We start from the raw sequence: 27,565 nt of genomic DNA on the forward strand, positions 1-27,565 counted from the left end.
CGTTCAAAAGATTACAGGCCTAATGTGTCCCAAGTTGTGCTTGGGATGTTAGCACAGGCTTGGTCATCCTGTTAGAGGGAAGATTTTATTAAACTAGAAAGTGTGCAGGAAAGATTCACCAAGGTGGGGACCTGAGTTACACGGAGAGGTTGCATAGATTAAGACTTTTTCCATGGAAATGGTCGATTGAGGGGTGACCTGATTGAAGCAGGTTGTCGTGGTAGAACTGGCAGTTCCTTGGGAAGACTGGATTGAGGAGGCATTGGAGCATAAGAAAGCCAAATACCAGAAGCTGGTAGAGCAGTGCCAGACACAGGAGTGGCTATTCAGAACCTACTCTCTCATTGGCAAAGAATCAAGCCATCAGGACCATTGCAGAGGCTAAAGTTCAAGTAAATTTTATTATCAGAGTACATACAACCCTGAGAGTCATTTTCCTGTGGCCATACTCAGCAAATGTATAGAATAGAAACTATAACAGGTTCAATGAAATATTAACCAGAGTGCAGAAGACAACAAAATGTGCAAATGCAAATATACATAAATAGCAATAAGTAACAAGAACATGAAATAACGAGATAAAGAGTCCTTAAAGTGAGATCATTGGTTGCAGAAACGTCTCAGTAGATGAGTTTAGTTATCACCTTTTGTTCAAGAGCCTAATGGCTGAGGGCCAGTAACTGGTGGTGTGAGTGTTACTGAGTCAGCCTCCAGATGGCTAAGGATCAAGAGGTGTGGACCGTGGGCCAACGATGCTGCGACACAAGCTGGGGACTGAGTGCTGGGACCCAGTTGCCCCAGGTTACATCACTGATAGAGTGTCCCAGCACATGCCAGGGCAGATCTCAGGTCACGGGCACATAGGATGTACATCTCAGGAGAGCGTAGGCTTATGATCAGAGGCAGGAGATTTGAAAAGGGCATCAGGTGCAACCTGTTACCACCCAGTAGCCATTATTTATGACAGCGCCAGCAGCATTATGCTGTTATATATTTATAGTTCAAAGTTCAAAGCAAATTTAAAAATCAAAGTACATATAGAAACATAGAAAATAGGGGCAGGAGTAGGCCATTCGGCCCTTCGAGCCTGCACCGCCATTCAGTATGATCATGGCTGATCATCCAACTCAGAACCCTGTACCTGCTTTCTCTCCATACCCCCTGATCCCTTTAGCCACAAGGGCCATATCTAACTCCCTCTTAAATATAGCCAATGAACCGGCCTCAACTGTTTCCTGTGGCAGAGAGTTCCACAGATTCACCTCTCTCTGTGTGAAGAAGTTTTTCCTCATCTCGGACCTAAAAGGCTTCCCCTTTATCCTTAAACTGTGACCCCTCGTTCTCGACTTCCCCAACATCGGAAACACCTACATCGGATACTACCCTGAGATTCATTTTCTTGTGGGCATACTCAATATATCTATAGAATAGTAACTATAACAAGATCAATGAAAGATCAGCCAGAGTGCAGAAGACAGCAAACTGTGCAAATGCAAATATAAATAAATAGCGATAAATAACGAGAACATGAGATAATGACATAAAGAGTCCTTAAAGTGAGATCATTGGTTGTGGGAACATCTCAATGATGGGGCAAGTGAGTGTAGCTCTCCCCTTTTGTTCAAGAGCCTGATAGTTGAGGGGTAGTAACTGTTCTTGAACCTGGTAGTGCGAGTCCTGAGGCTCCTGTACCTTCTACCCGATGGCAGCATCGAGACGAGAGCATGTCCTGGGTGATGGGGGTCCCTGATGATGGATGCTGCTTTCCTGTGACAGTGTTTTGTGTGAGTCTGCTCAGTGTTCGGGATGGACTGGGCCCAATCCACTACCTTTTGTAGGATTTTCTGAAGAATGGCTATATTTCATTTGTGCACTTTATATCTGTCTTCTAATAGTCTATTCTCTGGTAATATTGTGTTAATATTACTTTGTGCTGTATGTGAAATTCGTACTGTGGTTTTCGCCTTGGTCCCTGAAGAATGTTTTGTTTGGCTGTATAGGTGTGTGCAGTTGAAAGACAGGAATAGTGGTTGAGACTAAAAACCATCTAGATAAGTACACTGAGAGGAGAGGATCAGAGGGCTATGGGCCAAACACAGCCAGGTGGGACTTGCTCACAGGCCAACACAGTTAGCATGGATCAGTTGGGCCGAAGGGCCTTTCTTCCGTGCTGTATTCTGTGTGAATAAACATTATGGTCAGCATAGGGAAGATGGGCTGAAGGGCCTGGCCCTGTGCTGTGTGTTTATATGATTCTGTGAAAGAAAGCCACTAGTCCCGTCCCCTCTCTAGAGTGAGGGAAGATCTCACTGAAACCTACCAAGTATTGAAAGGCCTGGAAAGAGTGGACGTTGGAAGACTGTTTCCTATTGTGGGGCAGTCTAGGGCCAGAGGGCACAGCCTCAGAATGGAAGGCCGTCCCTTCAGAACGGAGATGAGGAGCAATTTCTTTCACTAGAAGGTGGTGAATCTGTGGAATTGATTGCAGCAGTCGCTCTGGAGGCCAAATCATTGGGTACATTTAAATCAGAGGTTGATAGGTTCCTGATTAGTCAGGGCGTCAAATTGGGGAGAAGGATAATAAATCAGCTGTGATGGAATGGCGGCGCAGACACAATGGACGGAATGGCCTAATTCTGCTCCTATGTCTTGTAGTTAGGGTGCAGGTCACTGGTCGGGGGTTTAAGGGGGATTGGGTTGGAGAAAAATGGGTCCATGATAGAATGGATTGAATGGGCCGAATGGCATAGTTCTGCTTCTATGTCTTTTGGTCTTGTTTCCCTGCATGTTACTGTCCCTCACACATATTCCCCCCCCCCCCCCCATGAATCCTCCTTCTAGTCACCTAATCTGAGGGGCAGTGTAGAGTGGCCATTTCTCTGGCAGGTCTTTGGAAAATGGGAAGGAACCAGAGCACCCAGGGGAAACACAACTGGTCCCAGTGAGAGGGTGCAAACTCCACACGGACAGCTTCAGGGACTGGGATTGAACCCAGGTAGCATTAATACCCACTACCCCCGCCATGAGCCTTGCTTTTTCAGAGGGTAGAGAGAGAGACAGAGAGAAAGAGGGTGGAGGGAGGGAGATGCAGAGCTCAGAGAGGTGGCCTCTGTGGCCATGACTGAGGGTGTTGTGACATACGGAAATGAGCAAGAGCTCAGAGCTGGAGAGAGACCCAGAGCCTGGAGGAAGTGAGATAGGACGAGGTGGGGTGGGCCAAGGAATTCCTTAGGAATTGGTGGCCTCGGGAACTTTGGAAACAGGGGCAGTGTTGTTTGGGGGAGTGGATGGGGGGAAGATTGGGACAACAAGAGTGGGCAGAACGAGAGGGAGGAGAGGGAGGGAGAGAGAGAGAGAGAGAAGAGAGTGAGTGAGGGAGAATGAGGGCGTGAATATGACAGCGAATGAGAAAAAGAGAGAGAATAAAGGAGGTAGAGATAGAGAGATATAGGTACAGAGAATGAGAGAGAATGTGTGAGGGTGAGGGTGAGAATGAAACAGCGAGAGAATGAGAGTGATAGAGAGATGGCAGAGACAGGGCAAGGGTTTTACTAGTCATACGCAGCAAGTCAGTGGCACAGTGCAAACTCAGGATGCCCCCTTGCTCAGCCTTGTACCCCCCTCCCCACTATAGGGTCTCTCAATGAACAAAGTCCAAGAGTCCTGCATCCTGTCTTATCCCTGCATTCCAAGCAAACCTCACGAGCTTTGGCCGGTGAGCCACGGCAACGAGAGGGCAGAGTACTGGGTTAATGGCAGGATTCTCAGCAGCATGGAGCAACAGAGGGATCTTGGGGTCCACGATCATGGATCCCTCAAAGCTGCTGCTCGAGTTGATAGGGTGGTTCAGGAGGTGTACGCTGTCTCGGCTTCATTCGTCGGGGGATTGAGTTCAAGAGCCCCAAGGTAACATTGCGGCTCTGGTCAGACCACGCTTGGAGTATTGTCAACTCAGTATAGGAAGGATGAGGAAACCCTGGAGAGGGTGCAGAGGAGATTTTCCAGGATGCTAATCCTGTGTCTTATGAGGATAGGGGCTAGGACTTTTCTCTTTGGAGCAATGGAGGCTGAGAGGTGACTTGATAAAGATTAACATGATGATAAGAGACATAGATTGTATGGCCAGCCAGCAAGATTTTCCCCAGGGTGGAAATGGCTAATAATTACTTACTGCCCATTATGCCACTGGCGTTTAGGGCAGCAATGACGGTCCCCCATCTCTGGTGGTGTTCAGGGCTTCTTTCATCGTGTCAGTAACTCCCTCTCGGTTTTCATGCCTGTCAGTCACGCAAGGAGGCTCAGGAATACCATCGCACTCAGATGTAGAACGATTCTTCATTGCTGCTTCCGTGACAGTTTTGTTTGGCCAGTCAGGATTGTTAGCCCCGAACCTGGAGGACCAGTGGACCAGTTGTAGTCTGGCTTCTATCCATGGTCATGTTTGGCATGGGTGACCCTACCAAGAGCCAAAGCATACAGCCAACGTAGCTCTCTGGGTCATCGAGGCATGCAAGCCTCCAGACCCTACGACAAGGTTATGGTCCCCTTGGAGGCTTGTCGTAATTTTGAGGTGAGTGGATTAAAGTATAGGGGGATGCTTTATTTTGCACAGAGAGTGGTGGGTGTGTGGAATACCCTGCCAGGGGTGGTGGCAGAGGCAGGGACAGCTAAGAAACTCTTAGTTAGGCACGTGGATGATAGACAAATGGAGGAAAGGGTTAGATAGATCTTCAAGTAGGTTAAAGAGTTGGCACAACATTGTGGGCTGAACGGCCTGTACTATGCTGTGTTTTGTGTAACCAGTCAGCGAGGAGTATGGTCACCCTGTGCTGCAGGAAGTGAGGCAACCTTTCAACATACAGCCCGCTCTTGGAGAACAACAGCCTGTTCACAGCCTTCAGGGAGGTGGCCGGACAGATAAATAACGATGTTGCCAGACCCGGCGAAGCTCACTTGCTTCTTGAGACAGTCAATACAGAGGGAGCTTCACTCTCTGTCTGACCCCAGGACTGTGTGTGATGGGACGGGGTACAGCAGGGGTTCCCAAGATTTTTTAATGCCATGAAGCCCCTTGTGTAGTGGGAGCTCTGTGTCTGGCGCCAGGGAGTGTGTAATGGGACGGTGTGGAGGGAGATTCACTCTGTGTCTGACCCCGGGAGTGTGTAATGGGACGGTGTGGAGAGAGTTTCACTCTGTGTCTGACCCCGGGAGTGTGTGATGGGACAGTGTGGAGGCAGTTTCACTCTGTGTCTGACCCTGGGAGTGTGTGATGGGACGGTGTGGAGGGAGTTTCACTCTGTGTCTGACCCCGGAAGTGTGTGATGGGACGGTGTGGAGGGAGCTTCACTCTGTGTCTGACCCCGGGAGTGTGTGATGGGACGGTGTGGAGGGAGCTTCACTCTTCTATCTGACCCCGGGAGTATGTGATGGGACGGTGCGGAGGGAGCATTACTCTGTGTCTGACCCCGGGAGTGTGTGATGGGACGGTGTGGAGGGAGTTTCACTCTGTGTCTGACCCCAGGAGTGTGTGATGGGACGGTGTGGAGGGAGATTCACTCTGTGTCTGACCCCGGGAGTGTGTGATGGGACAGTGTGGAGGGAGATTCACTCTGTGTCTGACCCCGGGAGTGTGTGATGGGACGGTGTGGAGGGAGATTCACTCTGTGTCTGACCCCGGGAGTGTGTGATGGGACGGTGTGGAGGGAGCTTCACTCTGTGTCTGACCCCGGGAGTGTGTGATGGGACTGTGTGGAGGCAGTTTCACTCTGTGTCTGACCCCGGGAGTGTGTGATGGGACGGTGTGGAGGTAGATTCACTCTGTGTCTGACCCCGGGAGTGTGTGATGGGACAGTGTGGAGGGAGCTTCACTCTGTGTCTGACTCCGGGAGTGTGCAACAAACCTTATAACCTTGCAAGATCTCCAATTCCCATCTCTCAGTCACCTCTTCATTTGGTTTACTCATTATGGGTGGCTGGTTCCTGATCACTGGAACTCTCTCCATTTTTTTGCACTTTTGAAACCTCACTCTTTCGACTAAGCTGTCCCAAATGCCTCTCAAATGTCCACTGCAGGAATACCCTGAGCATTTCTTTGTCTGAAAACCTGGTACGAGCTGAAAGCTGTTGTAAACGTAATTGTATGAGTTAACTGTGGTTTTGCTGGGGTTCAGGTGGTACAGTTTCAGATGCTTGAAGCTTATCGAGTGTTCTCCAGTAAGGTGCTGAACTTCACCGCACGGAAAACTTCTGTGTTTGCTGTATCTTTGCTACCAGGAGAAGGGACTTCAGTCACTACCTCTCAGCCTGCTTGTTACCACTGTTCTCTGTGTGTGTGTGCGCGCGCGCCTATGTGTGAGTTTGGTGTGTGTGTGTGTGTGTGTGTTTGTATGTTTGTGTGTCTGAGTGTGTGTGTGTGTGTGTGTCTGAGTGTGTGTGTGTGTGTCTGTTTGTATGTTTGTGTGTCAGTGTGTGTGTGTGTGTGTATCTGTCTATTTGTATGTTTGTGTGTCTGAGTGTGTGTGTGTGTGTGTGTGTGTCTGTTTGTATGTTTGTGTGTCTGAGTGTGTGTGTGTGTCTGTATGTTTGTGTGTCTGAGTGTGTGTGTGTGTGTCTATTTGTATGTTTGTGTGTCTGAGTGTGTGTGTGTGTCTGTTTGTATGTTTGTGTGTCTGAGTGTGTGTGTGTGTGTGTGTGTGCGCGCGCGCGCGCGCGCCTATGTGTGAGTTTGGTGTGTGTGTGTATCTGTCTATTTGTATGTTTGTGTGTCTGAGTGTGAGTGTGTGTGTGAGTGTGTGTGTGTGTGTGTGTTGGCTGCAGCACCCCCCTATGGTTGGAGTTTAATCCAGGAAGTATGAGGTATTGCACTTTGGGAGGTCAAATATAAAGAGACAGTACTGTGTTCATGGCCGATGCCGCAATGGCATTGATGTTCAGAGGGATTTTGGGATCCAGGTTCATGCAAGCAGACAGTGGTAAAGAAGTCATTGGGCACACTTGCCCCCATTGGTCAGGGTGCAGAGGTCATGTTAAAGCTTTGTAAGCATCTGATTGGACCACACTTGGAGTATTGCGAGCCCTTCTGATCGCCCCATTAGAGAAAGGACGTGCAGGCTTTGGAGAGGGCAGAGAAGAATTAGGACTTTCTGTTCATCGATTCTGCTCCACCATTCTGTCAATCACATTCTCCTGCCTTTTCCCCATAATCTTTGACCCCCATACTAACCAAGAACCTATCAATGTCCGTTTTAAATATACCCAGTGACTTGGCCTCCACAGCCGTCTGTGGCGATGAATTCCACAGATTCACCACCCTCTGGCTAAAGAAATTCCTCCTCATCTCTGTTCTGAAGAGAAATCCTATTCTGAGGCTGTGCCCTCTGGTCCTAGACTCCCGCACTATAGGAAACATTCTCTCCATGTCCACCCTATGTAGGCCTTCCAATATTTGATAGATTGCAATGAGAGCCCCCTTCATTTTTCTAAACGCTGAGTAGAGGTCCAAAGCCATCAAATGCTCCTCGTATTAACCCATTCATTCCCGGGATCATTCTCGTGAACTTCCCCTGGACCCTCTCCGATGCCGGCACAGTCACCGGGATGCTGCCTGGATTAGAGGGCATGAGCTCTGAGGAGAGGTTGGACAAGCTTGGTTTGTTTTCTCTGGAGAGTCGAAGGCTGTGGGGAGACCGGACAGAGGTTCATAAAATAACAAGAGGCATCAATTCAGACAGTCCGAATCCTTTTCTCAAGCTGGAACTGCTAAGTGCTGGAGGACACACGTTTAAGGTGAGAGGGTTTAAGTTTAAAGGAGATGTGTAGGGACAGGTTTTTTATAGGGTGTGATAGGTGTCTGGAATGGGCTGCCAGGGGAGAGAGTGGAACAGATACGATAGTGTCATTTAAAAAGCTGTCAGATAGGCATGTGTATATTCAGGGAATGTAAGGACATGGATCATACAGGCGGTCAGTAGTGCAGCAGTTAGCATAATGCTATTATGCTAACGTATCGATGCAGTTACAAAGAGGCTATATTTCATTAGAGTTTGAGGAGATTTGGTACGTCACCAAAGACACTCGCAGTTTTCTACAGATGTACCACGGAGAGCATTCTGACTGGCTGCATCACCGTCTGGTGGGGGTGGGGGGGGGGGTGGCGGGAGCCTACTGCACAGGCTCGAAGTAAGCTGCAGAGAGATGTAAACTCAGTCAGCTCCATCGTGGGCACCAGCCTCCATAGTGTCCAAGACATCAGTGCCACAGAAAGGCAACATCCATCATTAAGGACTCCCATCACCCAGGACGTGCCCTCTTCTCATTGCATCGGGGAGGAGGTACAGGAGCCTGAAGACACACACTCAGTGATTCAGGGAAGCTTCTTCCCCTCGGCCATCACATGTTTGAAAGGACGTTGAACCCATTGACACTGCCTCACTACTTTTTTGCACCACTTATTTAATTTAACTATTATATATATATATTTCTTAGTTTGTGGTCTTTTGCACATTGGTTGTTTGGCTGCCTCTGTGTGTAGTTTTTCACTGATTCTGTCGTACTTCTACTCCTACTGTGAATGCCCACAAGAAAATGAATCTCAGCGTTGTATAGAGCGACTTATATGTACATTGATAATTTTGGACTAGTCCCACGCTGACCAGATTCCCATCTGAGCCAGCCCCTTTTGCTCACGTTTGACCTGTATCTCTCTAAATCAGGGGTTCCCAACCCGGGGGTTAACGGACCCCTCGGTTAATGGTAAGGCTCCATGGCATTCAAGAAACCCAGCTCTAAATCTTTTCCTATCCATGTACCTGCCCAAATACCTTTTAAATATCGCTAATGAGACTTACCAGGATGCTGCCTGGATTAGAGAGTTTGCCGTATGAGGATAGGTCGAGTGAGCTGGAGTGAAGGAGGACGAGAGGCGTAGAAGAAGGGGGAGGTACAGGAGCCTGAAGGCTCAACGTTTCGGGATCAGCTCCTTCCCCTCCAACATCAGACTTCTGAACCATCCTTCCTCACCATTTTGCTCTCTTTTTGTGCTGCTTTCTTTTTGGTTTTGTATCTTGTAACTTGCAATAATTTTTGCGTTGCAACGAGTATATCAGTGATATTCCACCTGATTCTGATTCTTCTTCGCTGTCCATCGATTTTGATGTTGACCATGCTGAGAGTTTAGTCTCTGCAGACACGTTTATGGCCACAAGACCAGCATTGGATCGGCACTGTCTCCCACATCAGTTGCATTTCTGATTTGACTGGTCTAGCACCGAATGTCTGCGTTCATGACCTGCTTCATATTTCTTCTGCCTTTTCTCCTCGATAGCTGGGATTGACAATGCAGTGCCAACTTCTTCTGTCCGAAGCATCTTTCTCCCAGGTGTTGACATTCATGTCAGTGTTCTTCATATGGTGCTTGAGCACATCTTTGTAGTGCAGCTTCTGACCACCATGCTTCCTCTTTCCTTCATGTAGCTCGCCATAGAAAACAACTTTGGGTAAGCGATCATCGCTCATTCTTGTGACATGACCAGTCCAACGCAGCTGAGAGGCTGTGATGAGCGATTCTGCACTGACTGTCCCGGCATGTTTGAGCACCTCCACATCTGGTACCCTCTCTTGCCACTTGATGTGTAATATTTGGTGTAAGTGCCTGAGTTGTGTCTTGGTCAATTTCTTGATGTGCTTCCGATACAATGTCATCGTTTCAGTTGAATAAAGCAGAGATGGTAATACAGCTGTGTTATACACTTTGACCTTGGTTTCCATTTTAATGTTGTGGCGAGACCAAAGTCGCTTCTGCAAAGCACCGAAGACTTTTGTAGCTGATTGAATTCTCCTCTCAGCTTCCGGATCTGATGAGTTGGTGTTGGTCACAGCGCTTCCTAAGTACGTGAAAGAGTCAGAACATTTCAGCACTACCCCATTGACCGATATGACTGGTGGTTGGGTCTCACTGGGACTACACAGAGGAGGAGGCTGGTACAGAAGTTGGGTTTTGGAGATATTGATTCATAGGCCAAAAAGAGTGGCAGCAAACGAGAAGTGGTCTACAATTCCTTGAATCACATTAACATCAGTAGCAACCAGGGTTGAGTCGTCTGCATACAGAAGCTCTCTGACACATAGGCTTTGAGTCTTGACAGGTTAAACAATTTTCCATCTGAGCGAGTTCTGATGTACGCACCTTTGTCCAAATTATGGTGCATTATTTCCAAAACTGCAACAAGATATAGTGTGAACCAAGTTGGAGCAAGAACACATCCCTGTTTTACCCGTGGTTGATGATGAAGGCTTCGCTGTCGTCTCCTCTGATAGATAATTTGCCAGACATGTTCTCATGAAACAACTTGATCATCGTAACTGCTCTATCTGGACAGCCATAAGTTTTGAGCACTTCCCAGAGTTTCTCTGTCCACCGTATCAAATGCTTGTGAGAAATCAACAAAGACAATGTACAACGGTTGCTGCTGTTCTACTGCCTTCTCCTGGAGTTGCAACAAGTATAAATCATGTCAGTGGTTGCTCTTCCGGCCCTAAAGCCACATTGGCTTTCAGAAAGCACATCTTCTGAGATGATCTTGAGCTGGTTGAGCAGTATCTTTGCCATAATCTTTCCAGCTGTGGACAGAAGGGAGATTCCTCGGTGGTTTCTACAAACTCTATGGTCGCATTTCTTCTTGTAGATGGTGACTATCAGCGCATCTTTGAAGTCCGGAGGGAGACATTGATTCTGCCAGCGAGCATTATATAAGTTCAACAGTTCAGTATTCAGAGCAGGACAACCTTGCTTCAGTACCTCTGATGGAATGCCATCTTGCCCGGGTGCTTTACCACTTCTGGTATCTTTTAAAGCCTTATTAAGTTCCGTCGTAGTGATGAGTCCACATAGCTCTCCTCATACCGGTCTAGTTGTGAGCCTTTCACACGCATTGCGGTTAACCACACATTGTTGGTTTAGAAGGTTACGAAGTGTTCCCTCCATCACTCAGTGATGTCTTTCCTCTCAGTGCATAGCTTGAGCAGTATCTTCACCATAATCTTTCCAGCTGTGGACAGAAGGGAGATTCCTCGGTAGTTTCTACAAACACTACGGTCACATTTCTTCCAAAACTACACTGCAGTTTTAACTGGGGCCGCTGTATTGCTTCTTGGACCATAGATAGCTTCCAGTCCTGAGAAGAGCCCATGGTAGTCATTCCTCTCCGACATTGCTTGCAGTTCTTCCGCTTTCTTATTCCACCAGCTGTTCTTCATAACCCCGATCTCCCTTTGAACTTTGGCTTTCGCGGCCTTAAATGCTGCTTTGCTTCTTTCAGAGTTCTCTTTCAAGTGACACATATAAAGCTTTTATTTAATCTCCAACAGTTCTTGAAATGAATCAATTTGTTCTTGAAACCAGTCAGGAGTTTTCTCTTAAGGTGGCCAAGCACCACACTTGCAGTTGAATGGAAGGTTTTCTTGAGCTGTTTCCAGCATTCTTCAGTATTGGTTGGGTCATTGAGAGGGTCTTTGTCATCTTGGAGAGATAATGCCAATGCTGTGATAAGTCTCCTCTGATGTTCCTCACTGGCCAACTTGTTGACATCCAATTTCTCGGGTGCTTCACTGGGTGTTTTCCGCCTTGGCATCAGCAGTTTAAGTCTAAGCTGTTATCGTACCACGCAATGATCAGATGAGCACTCTGCTCCACGCATAGCTTTTGTCGATAGAACCTGTGGCATATCTGCTCTGCGAGTCACAATGTAGTCAAGCAAATGGAGATGCTTTGACCTTGGGTGCATCCAGGTGAAGTACTTCTTCTCGGGTTGACAAAAGAAAATGTTGTTAACACACAATTCCCTCTGAGCGCAAAAGTTTAGCATAAGGTCACCACTGGCGTTCTTTTTGCCTTTACCAAATTTGCCAATGACACCTTCATCGGTACTGTGATCCTAGCCTACCCTATAGCATTGAAATATCCCAAGATGAGCAACTTGTCTGCCGTAGGGACATTATCAGTTACTTCATGCAGTTCCTGATAGAAGGACTCCTTGTCTTCGTCAGAATATGCCATGGTTGATCAAACTCAGGAAACGATCCTTTCCGATGGGAACACCATGTCGCATGATCCTTTCAGATATCCCTATCCGAAGTGTCGGCAATTTGCTGGCTCTTGTTGGAAATAGCAAAGGCCACCCCTGCATCTCTCCTTTCGTTAGTCTTCCCAATCCAAAAGAAAGTGTGAGTGTTTTCTTGGATGTGACCTTGTCCTTCAATCCTTATCTCTTGGAGCTCAGCAATATCAATGTTGTATCTTTCCAATTCCTTAGCTATCAAAGCAGTTCTCCTTTCTGGTCTTGAGTCGTTAACCAGCATTGTTCGCACATTCCATGTGGCAACAGTCAGTTTCATCTTCTTAAACTTCTTACCGCAGTGGTGAAGACCAACTGGCTGTGGTGAGCCAGTCAGGTGAAATCTGAGCAAGCTTTTTCTAGGGGCTTCCCCTTCCAGGGCGGGCAGGCTATCCCTACAAAGGGCTGCCCGGACACTCACATAGCTGCCTCAACCCTGTTATTGCTCAGAAAACTCAACAAGGTAGCGACCATCTTATGTGAGCCGCCCATGTGCAGAGTTCATGCTAGCAGCTACCGTCTCCTCAAGCCTGACCTCCATCGCCACAGGGCTTTCCGCACCATCCAGAAACTCTACTCCAACACGCCTTGCACAGTAATAAGACAGACAAAATCCTACCTATCTCACCTTAAACCTGTGCCCTCTAGTTCTTGATCCCTCAATCCCAGTGGAAAAAAAACTCTGCATAATTTTGTAACCCTCCATAAGATCGCCTCTCAATCTCTGATGCGCCATGGAAAATGCTCAAACTCAGAACTGGAATCAGATTTAATATCATTGGCAATTGTCGTGAAATTTACAGTATATTGCAATACATAATAAAAACTGTAAATTACAATTTAAAAAATATATATATATCTTCCCTCCCCTTCCCTTGGGCAAGGTGTAGCACCTGCTTAGCCCCCCCGATCAGGGTCACATAAAACCATGGGGGCAGGTAGTGGATGGTTGTACGAGCAGCCAGTGCAGATCGCAAGTCCTGGTTGTGCGACCACTGACGCCAGGCAGACAATCTCTGAAGAGTATTGATCACGGCTGGGGTCACCCGTCTTGCAAAGACACTACCCAGAAGAAGGTGATGGCAAACCACTTCTGTAGGAAAAATTGCCAAGAGCAGTCATGGTCATGGAAGGACTAAATCTTTGAGCGTGTGCTTTCAGACCCCTGTACCACATCAATGAGAAGAGGGCTCGTCCTGGGTATTGGGGGTCCTTAATGATGGATGTTGGCTTCTTGAGGCATTGCTCTTTGACGAGGTCCTCGATGCTGGGCAGGCGAGTGCCTTTGATGGAGCTGGCTGAGTTTGCAGCCTCTCTCCATAATTCAGTCTCCTGAACCCTGGTAAATTTTCTCTGCACTCCTTGCGGCTGAATAGCAACCTTACGAACACGGGGACCAAAACTGAACACAGCGTTCCAAACGCAGCCTCACCAACGTCTTGGACATTGCGCGGTGTGTAAAATTATGAGAGGCATAAATAGGGGAGGTAGTGTACTTCTCTCATAGTTGGGGTGCTCAAAGCTCAGAGGGCAGAGGTTTCAGACGAGAGGGAGGAGCCTTTAAGGGGATCTGAGGGGTAATTTTTTTCCTGGTGGCAATGGAAGAAGCTGTCGGAGGAGGTGATGGAGGCAGGAGCATATAGGAGGTATCTGGGAAGAAACTTTTAGCACACAGAACAAAGCTCAAAGTACATTTATTGTCAAAGTACGTACATGCTACCTTGGGATTCACATCAGAACAAAGAAATGCAATAGAATCAATGCAAAACTGCACACAAAGATGGGCAAACAACCAACGTGCAAAAGACAAACTGTGCAAATGCAAAAGTGATAAAATAAATAAACACTTTATCAGTAAATAATACTGAGAACAAGAGTTGTAAAGAGTCCTTGAAAATGAATCCGTAGGTTGTTGAATCAGAGTCGAGGTGAGTGAAGCTCTCCACACAGGTTCAGGAGCATGATGGTTGAGGGGTAATAACTGTTCCTGAACCTGGTGGTGTGGGACGTGTAGCTCCTGTACCCCGTTCCCAGTGGAAGAGAGCATGGCCTGGATGGCGAGGTCCATGATGATGGATGCTGCTCAGTTGTGGCAGTGCTCCTTGTAGATGTGCTCAATGGTGGGAAGGGCTTCACCTGTGATTGGTATAGCACAGTACAGGCCCTTTGGCCCACAATGTTATGCTGACCCTTTCACCTGCTCTAAGATCCCTCCCACATAACCTTCCATTTTCCTATCATCCTTGTGCCTATTGGAGAGTTCCTTAAATATCCATAATGTATCTGCCGCTATCACCACTCTGGGCAGTGTGATCCACACACCCATCACTCTCTGTGTAAAAAAAAACCTACCTCTGATATCCACCCTGTATCTTCCTCCAATTACTTTAAAGTTATGCTCTCTTAAATTAGCCATTTCTACCTGGAAAAAGTCACTGGCTGTCCACTCTATCAATGCCCCTTATCATCTTGTGTACCCCCAGGGTGGCAGGGTGGCGATACGTCTCCACCAAAGGAGGCATAAGGCGCTCCTTCCCTCCGCTAGCCTTCAGGTCACCCTTGGGCAAGGTGTAGCACCTGCTTAGCCCCCCGATCACGTGAAGCCACAGGAGCAGGTGGTGGATGGTCATATGAGCAGCCGGCAAATATCACGTCCTAGTAATGTGACCACTGACATCAGGCAGACAATCCCTGAAGAGTATTGATAATAATTGGAGGGGGGGGGGGGTCACCCGTCTTGTTAAGACACTGCCCAGAAGAAGGCAATGGCAAACCACTTCTGCAGAAAAATTTGCCAAGAGCAATCATGGTCATAGAAAGACCGAGATCGTCCACATCATACAACGCAGCACCTAATGATGGTGATGTCACTTCATCCTCCTTCACTCCAAAGAGAAAAGCTCGAGCTTACTCAGCCTCTCCTCATAAGACATGCTCCCTAATCCAGGCAGCATCCTGGTAAATCTTCCCAGCAATGAGCAGGGCAGAGAGGGAGAGGGAATTGTTGGAAGATTATTAGAGATGGCTATCACAGAAGCAGAGGGCCGAATGACCTGTTTCTCCGGTGCACAACACCCTGATGTTCTACCCTCACTACCTCCAATTCCATCTCTGCCCCACCAGAGATTTGGATGGCACAGTAGTGTAACTTTATTACAGTACCAGCGACCCGGGTACAGTCTTTGCTGCCGTCTGTAAGGGGTTTATACGTTCCCCCATGACTGCATGGATTTCCTCCGGGTGCTCTGTTTCCTCCCACTGCCCGAAGGCGTATGTTGTATGTTGGTGCTGGAAGCGTGGTGACACTTGCCCCTGCTGCTCCTTGGTCTGTTTTGCTCGTTGACACATAAAGCAAAAACATTAAAAGGTCACAATCCTGGAGTGAGGAAACAGGAGTCTGTACAAAATTCCAGCTGTGGCCACTCCAGTGTTGCACCCTAACATAAGACCATACGACACTGGAGCAGAATTAGGCCACTTGAGCCATGGAGTCTGCTCCGCCATTCTGTCGTGGCTGATTTATTATCCCCCTGAACCCCGCTCTCCAGTCTTCTTCCCGCAGCCTCTGACACCCTGACCAATCAAGAACCTATCAACCTCTGCTTTCAACATACCCGGTGACTTGGCCTCCGTAGCTGTCTGTGGCAATGAATTCCACAGACTGACCACCCTCTGACCAAAGAAATTCCTCCTCATCTCTGTTCTAAAGTGATGTCCTATTCTGAGTCTGTGCCCTCTGGTCCTAGACTCCCCCACTACAGGAAACATCCTCTCTACAACCACTCTGTCTAGGCCTTTCAACATTCAGTAGGTTTCAATGCAATCAAACCCCCCCCCCCCCCCAGTTCTTCTAAACTCTACTGAATACAGACCCAGAGCTATCAATTGTTCCTCAGACATTAACACTTTAATTCCGGGGATCATTCTCTGAACTTTCAATGCCTGCCTGCCCTGTCCTGGGTTTCTGTGGCAGTACAGAGAGAAAGGTTAGGGTAACGTAGACAAACTGCTGGAGTATCTCAGCAAGTCAGGCTCCCCCACCCTCCTGTCTTCCTCCCTCTCCTCATCTGTATTCACCTATACCCCCCAACTCCCCTACCATTCTCATTCAGACTTCTGCTCCCTTTCCTCTCCAGTCCTGATGAAGGGTCTAAGCCACATTGACTTCTGGTGTCCTCTGTATACGCTACCTGACCCACCAGTGTATTGTGCGGGTCACTGAGACTCTGCGACACCACTCCCCAACCCCGCGAATGAGTGCGAGCATAGTGTCTTCACCATCTGATCTCCCTTCGCGTTGTCACCTTCAAGTCCAAACAAGAAACGCAAAACTGTCCACCATTCGGGGTACCTGGGGTAGTTCACCTCCGTGTGGAGAGGACAGGCATGCAGTGAGACTGTGACAGGAAGCAGGGAGTCCAGAGAAGGACTTAGATTAGGAGAATGGGCAAAGAAGTGGCAGATGGAATGCACTTTGGTACGAGGAATAGAAATGTAGACTATTTCCTAAACAGAGAGAATTTCTGAATTCAGAGTGCAAACGGACTTGTGAGACCTTGTGCAGGATTTGCTGAAGGTTGTGTCTGTGGTGAGGAAAGCAAATGCGAGGTTAGCATTCATCTCGAGAGGACTAGAATATAAGAGCAAAGGTCTGGTGCTGAGGCTTTATGGTATGACCTCACCTGGAGGGTTCTGAACAGCTTCCGGCCCCTGATCTAAGAACGTGCTGGCACTGGAGATTCAAGAAAATGATCCCAGGAAGTAATGAGTTAACTTGTGAGGAGTGTTTGACGGCTCTGGGCCTGTACTCACTGGGGTTTAGAAGAATGAGGAGGAATTTCATTGAAACCTATTGAATATTGAAAGGCCTGGATAGAGTGGATGTGGCGAGGGTGTTTCCTATAGTGTGAGAGGCTAGGACCAGAGCACACAGCCTCACCCAGACATGAGAGAGACCCCGTCCCGTCAACGTCCCCCAGCCTGAGAGCCAGCCCACAGGGCAGGTAACGTGGGTGCAAGAGCACGTGGGTTCCCCACCATGCATGCTGTGAGTACTAGGTTTTACTCAGCTAGGAGGCGAGTCAGGGTGACCCGTCGCAGCCGTGGCCCCCAGAGTGCCCCAGGCAAGACTTCAGTCGTCCTCTGCTGATGACATCACCATGACTCCATTCTGACGTAGACGGGAGGATGGTGAAATATATCTGGAGCATGAATAAACAGGAACACTCACCCTGTATGGACAGGACAACGACCCTTATCCTGTGTAGATGCAGACTGTCTATCGTTAAGGGACCCCCCCCCCCCAGCAATCTAGGCCATGATCTCTTCTCGCTGCTGCCATCGGGCAGGAACCTCAGGTCCCACGCCAGTAGTTATTACCCCTCCTGAACCAGCATGGGTAACCACACTCACCTCAATCCTGAACTGAATCCACAGCCTACAGACTCACTTCCAAGGACTCTTTACAACTCTTGTTCTCAGTGTGGTTTATTTATTTGTTTGTTTCGTATTTAAATTGTTTTTTTATTTTTTTGTATTTGCACAGTTTGTCTTTGTTTGCACGTTGGTTGTCAGTCTCTGTGTGTAGTTTCTCAGTGATTCTAATGTACGTATTTCTGGGCGCCAGGGTGGCATAGTGGTTAGCGCAACGCAGTCCCCATTCGGGGTGTTCAATCCGGGCGCTGTTCTGTACGTCCCCCCTGTAGAATGCATGGGTGCTCTGGTTTCCTCCCTCAGTACCGGGAAGGTTAATTGTCATTGGATATTGTCCCGTAATTAGGTTAGGGTTTGTTGGGTTTGTGTGGGTCACAGGACCGGAAGGCAACGCTCCCTCCGAGGTGTGCACGCCCACACGTCTTTTGCCACTAGCGCGCAAAGGAACTTAAACTCTGCACAGAAGGTCGTCACCCTCTACCTCGTTGGCATGTTAAGTATATTTCACAATCACATTTCCTTTTCCGGTTTCTGATGTGGACAGTGTTGACAATGTGGAGTTTGCAATGATTTGTCTGCAGGTTTTAGAGCTGGCTTATTTATACTGTTTTTAATTGAAGAGATAATTCAGTGTGCACATGTTGTTGTCACTGGGCAAAAAGTTGCTCAGCACAAGATTTTTGTGCATACTGGTCATTACAAGTTAGAGGGAACTTTGCAGGAAGGGCCTGTTTGGTGCTGTATCTCTGAATACTTAAAGTGAATCTTGGGGTTGTACATGATGACATATACGGACGTATCTTGACAATAAATTTACTTTGAACTTCCAGCTTTGTGTGCGGTGACACTGACACTGGAAGGATTGACTACAGAGTCAGAGTGAGTTGCTGCAGCGCGTCTTGTTGATGATGCACGCTGCCGCTACTGGTGGTGTAGTGAGTGAACAGTTGTGGAAGAGATGGCCTGCTTTGCTCTAGATGCTGTCTTAGGAGTCATTGAAGCTGAACTTAGCCAGGAAAGTGGGGAGTGTTCCAACACACTCCTGACTTGTAGATGGGGGGGAAGGTGATGTGGCGGATGTGGAATGCATGGACTAACTCAGCCAGGGTAATGGGGAGTGTTCCGTCACACTCCTGACTTGTAGATGGGGGGGGAAGGTGATGTGGCGGATGTGGAATGCATGGACTAACTCAGCCAGGGTAATGGGGAGTGTTCCGTCACACTCCTGACTTGTAGATGGGGGGGGAAGGTGATGTGGCAGATGTGGAGTGCATAGACTAACTCAGCCAGGGTAGTGGGGAGTGTTCCGTCACACTTCTGACTTGTAGATGGGGAAAGGTGATGTGGCAGATGTGGAGTGCATGGACTAACTCAGCCAGGGTAGTGGGGAGTGTTCCGTCACACTTCTGACTTGTAGATGGGGAAAGGTGATGTGGCGGATGTGGAGTGCATGGACTAACTCAGCCAGGGTAATGGGGAGTGTTCCGTCACACTCCTGACTTGTAGATGGGGGGGAAGGTGATGTGGCAGATGTGGAGTGCATGGACTAACTCAGCCAGGGTAGTGGGGAGTGTTCCATTACAGTCCTGACTTGTAGATGGGGAAAGGTGATGTGGCGGATGTGGAGTGCATGGACTAACTCCACCCAAGCAAGTGGAGGGTGTTCCATCACGCTCCTGACGTGAGCCTTGTACAAAGTGGACAGGCTTTTGGAGTTAGGAGGTGAGTCACTTTCCTCAGTATCTCTCACCTCTGAGCTGCGCTTGTAACCACGGTATTTATGTGGTTACTCGAGTCCAGCTCCAGGTTAATGGTAATTTCCAAGGACGCTGACAGTACTGGTAATCCACTGAAGGTGAGGAGGGGGCGTTCACAAGATATTTCTCCTGTTGGACGTCTTGTTCAGTGGCATTTGTATGGCACTTGTCACCAGTCAGCCTGGTATTGTCCTGGTCTCCCTGCATTCAGTTGTGGTCTGCATTGTTACCTGAGGGGGTCCTGCGTGGTGAATGAGGGGTCAGCATTGTGCATTTGCTAGTTCACATCCCTTCTTCTGACCTTACCACTAACATTAAGTACAGGAGCACCGACCTCACGTCACAGCTGTACAAGTTGTTGACGGGACTGGGGACTGACTGCACTCTGAGCATACTGTGTGCAGCTCTGGTCACCTGTATTTGGGAAGGATATCCTTGAGCGAGAAAGAGTGTGGAAAAGATTCACGAGATGTTACCAGGTCCAGCACCATTGAGCACACCTATACGAAGCGTTGTCGAAGGAAAGCAGCATCCATCATCAGGGACCCCCACCACCCAGACCATGCCCTCTTCTCCCTGCTGTCATCAGGAAGAAGGTACAGGAACCTCAGTACTCACACTACCAGGTTCAGGAGCAGTTACTGCCCCTCAACCATCAGGCTCCTGAACCAGAGGGGAAAACTTCACTCAACTTCACCTCATCATTGAAATGTTCCCACAACCTATGGGCTCACTCTTCATCTCATGTTCTCCATATTTATAGCTTGCTTATTTATCTATCTATCTATCTATTTATTTATTTATTATTTATTTCTTTTTGTATTTGCACAGATTGTTGTCCTTTTAACGCCCAAGTTGGTTATTGGATTTATTGAGTATGCCCACAAGAAAATGAACCTCACGGTGATATAGATGTACTCTGATAATAAATTTGAACTTTGGAGGCCTTGAGTTACAAGAAGAGGCAGGGTAAAGATGAAAGATTAGCTTTATTTGTCACATGTACATCGAAATATCAAAACACACTGTGAAACACGTGGTTTACATCAAGATCGGTGGATGGTGTTGGAGGCACCAGCTAGTGTCGCCACGCTGGTGCCCATGTAACATGCCCTCAGTTTCCCAACCCTAACCTGTACGTCTTTGGAATGTGGGAGGAAACCAGAGGGAACCCACACAGTCACAGGGAGAACATAGAGGCTAATAAACGACAGCAATTGAACCCTGATCACTGGCGTTTTGGAGCATTGCGCTAACTGTTGTGCTGTCATACTGCCCCGTCCTGTTGCCCCAGACTGTTTCCCTGGAGTGTAGGAGATTGGGGTGGCCTGACAAAGGCTTTATAAAACACACAGACACACACTCATTGGCCACTTTGTTGTGCCCATCCTCCTCAAGGTTTTACATGTTGTGTGTTCAGACATTCTTGTCTGCACACCACTGTTGGTTATTTGAGTTACCGTCGCCTTCCTGTCAGCTTGAACCAGTCTGGGCATTCTCCTCCGACCTCCCTCATTAACAAGGCATTTTCACCCACAGAACTGTCACTCAATGGGTGTTTCTTGTTTTTCACACCATTCTCTGTAACCTCTAGAGACTGTTGTTTTTTGAATATCCCAGGAGATCAGCAGTTTCTGAGATACTCAAACCACCCCATCTGGCACCAACAATCAATTCCCGGTGAAAGTCACTTAGATCACGTTTCATTGCCATTCTGATGTTTGGTCTGAACCTCTTGACCGGGTGTGCATGCTTTAATGCATTGAGTTGCTGCCACATGATTGGCTGATTAGATATTTGCAGGTGTACAGGTGTACCTAATGAAGTGGCCAATGAGTGTGTATAAAGTAGCAGGTCACGGTCTTTTTCCTGGGGCAGGGGAGTCTAAAACTAGTGGGCAGAGGCTTATGATGAGAGGGGAGAAATTTAAAAGGTATTGGAGGGGATGGTGGTGGGTATATGGAACGAGTATGAAGTGGATACAATTACATTTAGAAGACATTTGGGCAGGTACATTGATAGGAAAGGTTTAGAGGGATATGGGCCGAGTGTGGGCATATAGGACAAGCCCAGATGGGAATCCGGGTCAGCATGGGTCAGATGGACTGAAGGGCTTGTTTCCCTGCTGTGTGACTCTATGGCTTCATGCCCTCTAGTTCTCGCCTTCTTAATCATTAGTCATAGAAAAGTAGAGCACACAAGCAGGCCCTTCAGCCCATCTAGTCCATGCTGAATTATTCAAATTGCCTCCTCCCATTAACCTGTACCAGGACCATAGCCCTCCATATCCCTACTATCCATGTACCAATCCAAACTTCTCTTAAATGTTGAAATTGAGCTCACCTGCACCCCTTGTGCTGGCAGCTCGTTCCACACTCTCACTACCCTCTGAGTGAAGAAGTTTCTCCCCTTAAACTCCTCACCTTTCACCCTTAACCCATGACCTCTGGTTGTAGTCCCACCCAACCTCTGTGGAAAAAAAGCCTTCGCAAGAACGATATAGATCATACACAATTCTTAATTTATAGGATGGCACAGTAGTGTAGTGGTTAGCAGAATACTTCGCAGTACCAATGACCTGGGTTCAATTCCTGCCGCTGCCTGTAAGAAATTTGTACATTCTCCCCATGACCGCGTGGATTTCCTCCCACAGTCCAAAGACGTACGGGTTAGTAGGTTAATTGGTCATTGTAAATTGTCCTGTGATTAGGCTAGGGTTAAGTCAGGGGTTGCTGGGCAACACCGCCTGAAAGGCTGGGAGGGCCTATTCTGCACTGTGTCTCAGTAAATCAATTAAAAAAATAATTTTTTTCCCAAAAAAGGCACAAGTAAACTGAAAGACCAAAGGGGTCAGAGCGTTGCTGTAGTGAGATAGTGATTGAAGTTGTTCAAGAACCAGATGGTTGAAGGGAAGTCGCTGGTGGTGTGGGACTTCTGTACGTCCTGCCCGCCGGGAGCTGTGAGAAGGTGGCACAGCCCAGATGGTGGGGCTCTTTGATGATGGACGTTCCCCTCTTAGGGCAGAACCTCCTGTAGATACGATTAGTGTTGGTATTGGTTTAATTGTCAGGTGTACGGAGATACAGCGAAAAGCTTGTCTTGCAAGCCGCTCATATTACACAGTGCAGTGAGCAAAACAATAAGGACGCAGAATAAAGTGGAAATGCCACTGGAAGAATGTGGTGCAGGCAGAAGATAAACTGCAATGAGGTAGGTTGTGAGGCCAACAGCCCACCTTGTGTTACAAGAGTCACAGTGGGGATTGAAGTGAGCCTGGTGGGACGTGACCGCAGGCTTTCGTATCTTCTGCCCGATGGGAGAGGGGGAGCAGAGTGAACGCTCGGGGTGGGTTGGGGTCTTTGATCATGCTGGCCGCTTTACCGAGGCATTGGGAAGTGTGCACCCGGGGTGGCTGTTTCCTGCTGGGGAGAGACGAGCCCGGGCTGCATTGAATCAGAGTCAGGTTTATTATCACTGAGCTGTGTCGTGAAATTTGTTATCTTAGCAGCAGCAGTTCAATGCAATACATAATGCAGAAGAAGAAAAAATGTAATAATTAATTAATTACAGTATATGTATATCGAATAGATTAAAATCATGCAAAAACAAATAATATACATTTAAAAAGTGAGGTAGCATTCAAAGGTTTATGGTTTCAAAGTCCATTTAGGAATCGGATGGCAGAGGGAAAGAAGCTGTTCCTGAATCACTGAGTGTGTGCCTTCAGGCTTCTGTACCTCCTCCCTGATGGTAACAGTGAGAAAAGGGCATGCCCTGGGTGCTGGAGGTCCTTAACAATGGTCTCCTTGAATATGTCCTGGGTACTTCGTACACTAGTACCCAAGATGGAGCTGACTAACTTTACGACCCTCTGCAGCTTCTTTCAGTCCTGTGCTGTAGCCCCCTCCCCGCCAATACCAGAAAGAGATGCAGCCTGTCAGAAAGCTCTCCACGGTACATCTATGGAGGTTTTTGAGTGTTTCTGTTGACATACCAAATCTCTTCAAACTCTAATGAGAGCCCACTGCTCTCTGCAGCTTCTTGCTTCCCTGCACGTTCAGTCAGGCCGCACCTGGGTTTCACCACCAAACTGTCGGAAGGAGCTGACAGTGCTGGCGAGTAGATTCCCCGGGACCTTGCCCGGGATGGAGTGTCTTAATTACAAGGAGAGACCAGTCTGTTCCTGCTGCAGCAGGGGAGGCAGAAGGGGTGTCCACCTTTCCTCATACATATACCTGTATAACTGAAGGGATACAGAGGTATCCCATCACCTAGAAAGGGTGGATTGAAACCCGAAATGCGAGGTGTGGAAGAGGCAGAGACTCTTGCAACATTTTGGAAGGGTGCAGGCGCATGCATGTTTGATTTGCCAAGAAGCGGAAGGCCACTTTGGAATTGGAGTTCAAAGTTGGAAATAAATTTATCGTTAAAGTGCGTACGTACTGTGTGTGTCACCAGGCATTCACAGTAGAACAAAGAAATAGATTAGAATCAATGCCAAACAAAGACTGACAAACAACCAATGTGCAAAAGACAAACTGTGCAAGGACAAAACAAACTAATAATAATAATAAATACAAGCCTGATCCAGTTTTAGAGGCTGAGTCCCACAAAATATATTATGACCAATCCTTAATTACAGATAAAACAATCCATAATAACCGTCTGGATATAATATTACAGTAAGAACAACTTATTTAATAGATAGAGCCATTCCAAACACACATTACTTACACTATCAGTAAGTGAAAAGCACCATTAACATTTAAAGAGGAAATTGATAGACTATGGAACATGAACAGGGTAGATATTGTCCCATATAACATATAACAATCACAGCATGGAAACAGGCCATCTCGGCCCTCCTAGTCTGTGCCGAACTCTTAATCTCACCTAGTCCCACCTACCCACACTCAGCCCATAACCCTCCACTCCTTTCCTGTCCATATACCTATCCAATTTTACCTTAAATGACACAACTAAATTGGCCTCTACTACTTCTACAGGAAGCTCATTCCACACAGCTATCACTCTCTGAGTAAAGAAATACCCCCTCGTGTTTCCCTTAAACTTTTGCCCCCTAACTCTCAAATCATGTCCTCTCGTTTGAATCTCCCCTACTCTCAATGGAAACAGCCTATTCATGTCAACTCTATCTATCCCTCTCAAAATTTTAAATACCTCGATCAAATCCCCCCTCAACCTTCTACGCTCCAATGAATAGAGACCTAACTTGTTCAACCTTTCTCTGTAACTTAAGTGCTGAAACCCAGGTAACATCCTAGTAAATCGTCTCTGCACTCTCTCTAATTTATTGATATCTTTCCTATAATTCGGTGACCAGAACTGTACACAATATTCCAAATTTTGCCTTACCAATGCCTTGTATAATTTTAACATTACATCCCAACTTCTGTACTCAATGCTCTGATTTATAAAGGCCAGCATTCCAAAAGCCTTCTTCACCACCCTATCTACATGAGACTCCACCTTCAGGGAACTATGCACTGTTATTCCTAGATCTCTCTGTTCCACTGCATTCCTCAATGCCCTACCATTTACCCTGTATGTTCTATTTGGATTATTCCTGCCAAAATGTAGAACCTCACACTTCTCAGCATTAAATTCCATCTGCCAACGTTCAGCCCATTCTTCTAACCGGCATAAATCTCCCTGCAAGCTTTGAAAACCCATCTCATTATCCACAACACCTCCTACCTTAGTATCATCAGCATACTTACTAATCCAATTTACCACCCCATCATCCAGATCATTTATGTATATTACAAACAACATTGGGCCCAAAACAGATCCCTGAGGCACCCCGCTAGTCACCGGCCTCCATCCCGATAAACAATTATCCACCACTACTCTCTGGCATCTCCCATCTAGCCACTGTTGAATCCATTTTATTACTCCAGCATTAATACCTAATGACTGAACCTTCTTAACTAACCTTCCATGTGGAACTTTGTCAAAGGCCTTGCTGAAGTCCATATAGACTACATCCACTGCCTTACCCTCATCAACATTCCTCGTAACTTCTTCAAAAAATTCAATAAGGTTTGTCAAACATGACCTTCCACGCACAAATCCATGCTGGCTACTCCTAATCAGATCCTGTCTATCGTCTATCCAGATAATTATAAATACTATCTCTAAGAATACTTTCCATTAATTTACCCACCACTGATGTCAAACTGACAGGTCTATAATTGCTAGGCTTACTTCTAGAACCATTTTTAAACAATGGAACCACATGAGCAATACGCCAATCCTCCGGCACAATCCCCGTTTCTAATGACATCTGAAAGATCTCCGTCAGAGCTCCTGCTATCTCTACACAAACTTCCCTCAAGGTCCTGGGGAATATCCTGTCAGGACCCGGAGATTTATCCACTTTTAAATTTCTTAAAAGCGCCAGTACTTCCACCTCTTTAATTGTCATAGGTTCCATAACTTCCTTACTTGTTTCCCACACCTTACACAATTCAATATCCTTCTCCGTAGTGAATACCGAAGAGAAGAAATCGTTCAAAATCTCTCCCATCTCCCTCGGCTCCACACATAGCTGACCACCCTGATTCTCTAAGGGACCAATTTTATCCCTCACTATCCTCTTGCTTTTAATATAACTGTAGAAACCTTTCGGATTTACTTCCACCTTATTTGCCAAACCAAACTCGTATCTTCTTTTAGCTTTTCTAATCTCTTTCTTAAGATTCCTTTTACATTCTTTATATTCCTCGAGCAATTCCTTTACTCCATGCTGCCTATATCTATTGTAGACATCCCTCTTTTTCCGAACCAAGTTTCTAATATCCCTTGAAAATCATGGCGCTTTCAAACCTTTAACCTTTCCTTTCAACCTAACAGGAACATAAAGATTCTGTACCCTCATAATTTCACCCTTAAATGACCTCCATGTCTCTATTACATCCTTCACATAAAACAACTTGACCCAATCCACTCTCTCTAAATCCCTTCGCATCTCCTCAAAGTTAGCCTTTCTCCAATCAAAAATCTCAACTCTGGGTCCAGTCCTGTCCTTCTCCGTAATTATATTGAAACTAATGCTATTGTGATCACTGGACCCGAAGTGCTCCCCAACACATACATCTGTCAGCTGACCTATCGCATTCCCTAACAGGAGATCCAACACTGCCCCATCTCTAGTCGGTACTTCTATGTATTGTTGCAAAAAACTATCCTGCACACATTTCACAAACTCTAAACCATCCAGCCCTTTTACAGAATGAGCTTCCCAATCTATGTGTGGAAAATTTAAATCTCCCACAATCACCACCTTGTGTTTACTACAAATATCTGCTATCTCCTTACACATTTGCTCTTCCAACTCACGCTCCCCATTAGGTGGCCTATAATACACTCCTATCAGTGTTACTACACCTTTCCCATTCCTCAATTCCATCTAAATAGCCTCCCTAGAGGAGCTCTCTAATCTATCCTTCCAAAGCACCGCCATAAGATTTTCTCGGACAAGCAATGCAACACCTCCTCCTCTGGCCCCTCCTACTCTATCACACCTGAAGCAACTAAATCCAGGATTATTTAGTTGCCAATCACACCCTTCCTGCAACCATGTTTAACTAATAGCTACAACATCATAATTCCAGGTATCAATCCACGCTTTAAGCTCATCCACCTTTCTTACAATGCTCCTAGCATTAAAATAGATACATTTAAGATACTCTCCACCTCCTTCTCTCTTTTCATCCCTAACAATGCATTCAAATTTATTAACCTTTTCTTTCTTCACCCCTAGATCTTCGGGCTGAGCGCATCCCTTCTCCATCACCTGCCTTTCCTCCCTCACACACTGTCTACTTACTTGCTCTACTGGTGAACTAACCTCCTCTCCCATAGTTTCCTCAAATTGATTCCCACCCCCCCCCCCATCTTACTAGTTTAAAGTCTGCCCTGTAGCCCTAGCAAACCTCCCCGCTAGGATATTGGTCCCCCCAGGATTCAAGTGTAACCCGACCTTCTTGAACAGGTCACGCCTGCCCCAGAAGGGGTCCCAATGATCCAGAAACTTGAATCCCTGCCCCCTGCTCCAATCCCTCAGCCATGCATTCATCCTCCACCTAATTCCATTCCTACTCTCACTGTCGCGTGGCACAGGCAGTAATCCCGAGATTACTACCTTTGCGGTCCTTCTTCTTAACTGCCTTCCTAACTCCCTATACTCTCGTTTCAGGACCTCTTCCCCTTTCCTACCTATGTCATTGGTACCTACATGTA

The 27,565-nt window shown here is 47.0% G+C and overlaps 1 protein-coding gene across 4 annotated transcripts in view; it reads left to right on the forward strand.

The window, feature by feature from the left end:
• The window catches only part of cdk20 (cyclin dependent kinase 20), a 135,916-nt gene that overhangs the window by 84,610 nt on the left and 23,741 nt on the right, over positions 1 to 27,565 (forward strand). The window contains exon 1 of one of the 4 annotated variants that reach the window (XM_073028254.1): positions 7,648 to 7,785. The exons of the other annotated variants lie outside the window; for them this stretch is intronic. The gene's annotated coding sequence lies outside the window, so the exon portion shown is untranslated. Of the gene's footprint in view, positions 1 to 7,647; positions 7,786 to 27,565 lie in introns of those variants that run through there. 4 annotated transcript variants of the gene reach the window in all.

The sequence above is a fragment of the Hemitrygon akajei genome, chromosome 24 (assembly GCF_048418815.1).
Source record: "Hemitrygon akajei chromosome 24, sHemAka1.3, whole genome shotgun sequence".
NCBI lineage: Eukaryota > Metazoa > Chordata > Chondrichthyes > Myliobatiformes > Dasyatidae > Hemitrygon > Hemitrygon akajei.